Consider the following 5473-nt stretch of genomic DNA (forward strand, 5'->3'; position numbering starts at 1 on the left):
GTCACTTCCGCCCCCAACGCCCCTAAGCTCAGCCTCTTCCGGTCCTGGGGCAAAGCGGTTCCGGTGGGCCCGTCTTCTGATTGGTCGCTCGGCGCCCGGCTGTTCTCGCCGACAGGTAAGGTGTGACCTTCCTGCCTACGTCTTGCCCTTGAGAAAGATGGCTGCTCGATCGCCTGCTAAGGTGGAATTGGCGAGGGGGGCGGGTGAAGGAGGGGGAAGTCTCCATGTTTGTTGTGGGCAGATGGACACCCCAAAGGACAATACGCATGAGTCAGGAAATTAAACCTCTTTCTCCCCCAAGTTATGTTATTTTAGTATGCAGGCCCCTTAGCTGTGGACAAAGCTTTCCCGTGGCTTTCCCGCTTCAAGTTTGAGTTACATGGTTGGGAAAAGTGAATTGATTCGTCTCCAAGGTCATGTGAATTTTTTTTTCCCTTTTTTGTACCCAAAGGACCGTCCTTAAGAACACGGAATATGAAGACTAAAGATGAAACAGCCGCGAGACTTTCCTTTCTGGTAGTCAAATGTAATAGGGCAGGTTTGCTATCAGAAGCATAATAGGGTCATATTAGTAAGTCAAGATGCTGAAGATAAGATGATCAACTTGGTGGGTTTTAAAAAAGTTTAACATCCGGGTGAGGACTGGAGAATAGTAAGTCATTAAATACTCTCAGGGATGGATAAATGCACTTAGGGTTCAACTGGTGGTTGAAGTGAGGGAGATACGAATGGCCTTGAATTGTCCGGTGTTCAGTATTGAGTTTAAGTTGATTCTGGGAGCCAGAGTTCTAGCCTTTGGGTTATTTGCAGCTGTATGGTGTCACTAGAACAAATATGGAATGCTCTTTTCAACTGCTTGTATTCTGATATGATTTATAGCATAGGCAGAGAACAGGGCAGAGTCTCCTACCCTGTGCCTGACTGTACTAGGGCCCAACAGCTGAAGACCTCCGGGCCCCAGCCAAGGCCATGTTGGGACCACTCTCCACACACTTGGATGAGCCTCACGCATAAAAGAACTGGCAGAGGAACCCAGGTGTGTGGGACCCGGGGCTGAGATCTCCAAGCCTGCAGGGTTTGGGACTGGACCTGCCAGTAGCAAGATAGTTACACCCACTAACTGCCATGTAACCCCAACAACAGCCAGGATCCAGAGATTATCACACTCAGCTTCCAACATCTTATCATCTCATTCCTACTTTAGACAAACTGGCAGGCTACCGAATGTAACCTGCCCAAATGGCAGAGTCTGGCAAACTCCCCGTGGTATACCCAATATGCCAAATACCAGTAACAATGATGGATCTCATTCTCCTAACCCTGAAAGAGCCTTGAATATGGCACTTTAAAAAAAAAAATCTCAGGGCTAGGATGAAGGAGACGTTACTGGGGCCTGCTCGAGGCAATCGACGAACAACAGCATGGTCGTGATCGTGATTGTGATACATATATATTAATTTAAAACCCAAATGTAGGGCCAGAGAGAAAATACAGCAGGAAGGGCTCTTGCCATGCACACTGAGTGATTCCTGAGCTCTAGCTAGGAGTAAGCCCAGAGCACTGAGTGGTGTCCCCCCCCCAAAAAAAAAAACCAACAACAACAATAGAAACAGAAGAACAATAAGGACTTTACTAGAAGAACAACAATGCCATTTACAGAATATGAACACAAACACCAGAATGGGAAAGAGAGCAGAACTCCCTGTCATGCCTTTCTAGGTACAGACAGGAATTATGATGCAATTTGCACTATTCTACCTGGATTTGGGTGAAAGATAAACTGATGACCTGCTTGCAGGAAAACTCCAGAGGCAAGCATTACACTGCTTTATGACTTAGCTCCTTCTTTTTTTTTTTCTTTTTGGGTCACACCCAGCGATGCACAGGGGTCACTCCTGGTTCATGCACTCAAGAATTACCCATGGTGGTGCTTGGAGGGGCCATATGGGATTCTGGGAATCAAACCCAGGTCAGCCGCGTGCAAGGCAAATACCCTACCTGCTGTGCTATGGCTCCAGCCCCATCTTCTCATCTTTCTTTCTTTTTTTTTTTTTTTGCTTTTTTGGTCACACCTGGTTATGCTCGGGGGTTACTCCTGGAGATGCTCAGATACCATATGGGATACCAGGGATCAAACCCTGGTCATCCTTCTGCAAGGCAAACACTACCTGCTGTACTATCATTCTGACTCCCTTAGCTTCTTCTTAGGAAGAAATTTATTTCTCCTATTGCTCTGGCCCATATTTCCTAGAGTCTTCTGTGTGGACCGGGTTTGATCCCCTAGACCCTGTATGATCTCCTGAGCCCTGTCAGGAGTGATCCCTGAGCACAGAGCCAGGAATAAGCCCTGAGCACCGCCGGGTGTGGCCCAAAAACCAAGAAAAAAGAAAGAAATCTTAGCTGTCTTTTTTTCTTTTTAAAATGTCCTTTCCTGGGGCTGGAGAGATAGCACAGCTGGTAGGGCGTTTGCCTTGCAGGCAGGCAACCCAGGTTCGATTCCCAGCATCCCATATGGTCCCCTGAGCACCACCAGGAGTAACTCCTGAGTGCGGAGCCAGGAGTAACCCCTGTGCATCGCCAGGTGTGACCCAAAAAGCAAAATAAATGAATTAATTAAAATGTCCTTCCCACTTTGGTACATTTACACAATGGAGTACTATGTAGCTGTTAGAAAAGACAAGTCACAAAATTTACATACAAGTGGTACTACATGGAAAGTATCATGTTAAGCGAAATGACTCAGAAAGAAAGGGATAGACATAGAAAGATTGCATTCATCTGGGGAACATAAAGTAACAAAATAGGAGACTAATACCCAAGAATGGCCGAGATTAGTACCAGGAATTTTACTCCATGGCTTGGAGGCCAACCACACATACTAGGGGAAAAGGGAGCACAGATAGAGAAGGGAACACCAAATAAAGGTGTTGAGAGGATCCTCCCAGGATAGGAGAAGCATGCGGAAAGTAGACTATAGACCAAACGTGATTGTCATCCATTGCCTCTTTTGCAAACCACAACACCCAAAAGGGAGAACAAAAGGGAATGCCCTGCCACAGAGGCAGGGTGGGATGGGGGGTGGGAGGGATACTGGGATCCGTGGTGGTGGGAAATGGGCACTGGTGGAGGGATGGGTAGTTGATCATTGTATAATTGAAACCCAAGCACAAAAATGTGTAAATCTGCAACTGTACCTCATGATGTCTCACTATTAAAAAATTTTTTAATATTAAAAAACTAAATAAAATGTCCTTCCCTTCTCCCCGCTTCCCTTCGTTGACGTCAGTGTTGTCGGTGCTGTTGTGATGACCAAGGCTCAGACTCCCTGACATTTGGTTATCTCTTTATTGGTTGCAGAGCACAGTGGTGTGGCTCATCCTCAGTAAACACACCGCAGCACACCCTGGTTCTAGCCCAGGCATCCCAGATAGACCTCCAGGTGCAGAGCCAGAGAAACCCCTAACATCACCAGATATAACCCAAAGACACACCCTCCAAAAAAAAGTGTTTGACAGGGGACAGGGTGCTGGATATAGGACAATGGGAAGCCACTTGCCTAGTGTATGACTGACCTGAGTTCGCTCCCTGGCACCAAATAGGGTTCCTTGAGCCCTTCCAGGAGAGATCCCTGTGTACAGAGCCAGGAGTAAGCCCTGAGCATTGCTGGATGCAAACAAAAATAAGTAATATATTTAGGGCCAAAGAAAGAGCTTAATAGACTGAGTACATGCTTTGCATGCAGGAGGCCGGATCTCTTGACACAGCATAATCCTCTGAGCACCACTGGGAATAATCCCCCAGCACAGATGATGTGGCCGAAAGAGCCACACTAAATTTTTTAATTTAAAGTTTTTAAAGTATAGGAGCTGGAGCGATAGCACAATGGGTAGGATGTTTGCCTTGCACACGGCTGACCCGGGTTCGACTCTCAGCATCCCATATGGTTCACTGAGTACCGCAAGGAGTGATTCCTTAGTGCATGAGCCAGGAGTAACCCCTGAGCATCACTGAGTGTTACCCAAAAAGCAAAAGCAAAAAAAAAGTGTTTAAAGTATAAAGTGTTTCAAATGTTTTTTTGCTCATTTGGAAGACATTTAAAATTGTCTTATATTTGGGCCAGAGTAATAGCATTTGCCTTGCATGAGACCAAATGAAGTTCAATCCCCAGCACTACATATGGTCCCCTGAGCGTCACCAGGAATGATCCCTGAGCACAGAGCCAGGAGTAAGCCCTGAGCACCACGGGGTGTGGCCCCCAAAGGCAAGCAAATAATAAAATAGGGCTAAAGGACTAGTACAGCAGGTTTGGCGTAGAGCCCATTTGAGTTTGATCCCCAGCCCAAAACTACATTCCCCCCAAAATAAAACAAAATTTCTGCGTGGTCTCAGGCTAAAAGCACAGCATAAAGCTGTCAGTTCTATCCTGGTGCCACCCAAATGTGCCAAGCCAGGATCCAGCGCCTCTGCCCACCAGAACCCGATGCTCTACCTGAGGCCACAGTGTGTGGCCCACAGCCAAGCAGGGCAAGAGCCAGGCCTTCTTGGCCAATTGCATTCTCACGTGTATCAGAGTTGTTCCTATGTTTTGTTGTGTCATTTATCTAGGCTGTCATGCCCCACGGCTCCAGCCTGGGGCAAGGATGAAAAAGCCTTGTTCTGGGCTTGGCAGCAGGAGCGATAGTACAGCAGGTGAGGCTCTTGCCTTGCACGTGGCTGACCAGGCTTCCGTCCCCAGCATCCTATGAAGTCCTCTGAGCACATCCAGGAATGATTCCTGGGTGCAGAGCCAGGAGTGACCCCTGCGCATTGCTAGACATGACCCCAAAACTTAAAAAAATAGGGGCCAGAGCCATAGCACAGTGGGTAGGACTTTTGCCTTGCATGCAGCCGACCCAGGTTCAATCCCCGGCATCCCGTATGGTTCCCCCAAGCATCGCCAGGAGTAATTCCTGAATGCAGAGCCAGAAGTAACCCCTGAGTATCACCGGGTGTGACCCAAAAAAGAAAAAAAAACTTAAAAAATATACATCTGCCAGCTGTGCTTTATTTCTTTTGGATGGGGCATTAATTTAGATTTCCTTTAAATTCTGACAGCTGTAGCCAAAGAGATACTACAAAAGGTAGGACTCTTGCCTTGCCCACAGCTGACCCAGATTTGCTCCCTGAGCGAGCCAGGAGAGGTGCCTGAGCATCACTGGGTGGGGCCCCAAAACAAATTCTGCCTGCTGTACTTCACTGTTTTATTAGGGGGTGTTAGGGCCATGCCCAGCTGTGCCCAGGGATTATTCCTGGTGGGTCTTGAGGACCCAGTGTGTGCTGGGATAGAGCTAGTTCCCCCAGCCTGCAGTGTACTCACGAGACATCTCCCGGGCCCACTCTGCTCCCTTATATCTCACATATGAATAAGGTCCTTCAGCATTTTTATTTCTTATTTTGACTGATGTTGCTCAAAAGAACACAAATTCATTTCAAT

The sequence above is a fragment of the Sorex fumeus genome, unplaced genomic scaffold, assembly GCF_029834395.1.
Source record: "Sorex fumeus unplaced genomic scaffold, SorFum_2.1 ptg000047l, whole genome shotgun sequence".
Classification (NCBI taxonomy): domain Eukaryota; kingdom Metazoa; phylum Chordata; class Mammalia; order Eulipotyphla; family Soricidae; genus Sorex; species Sorex fumeus.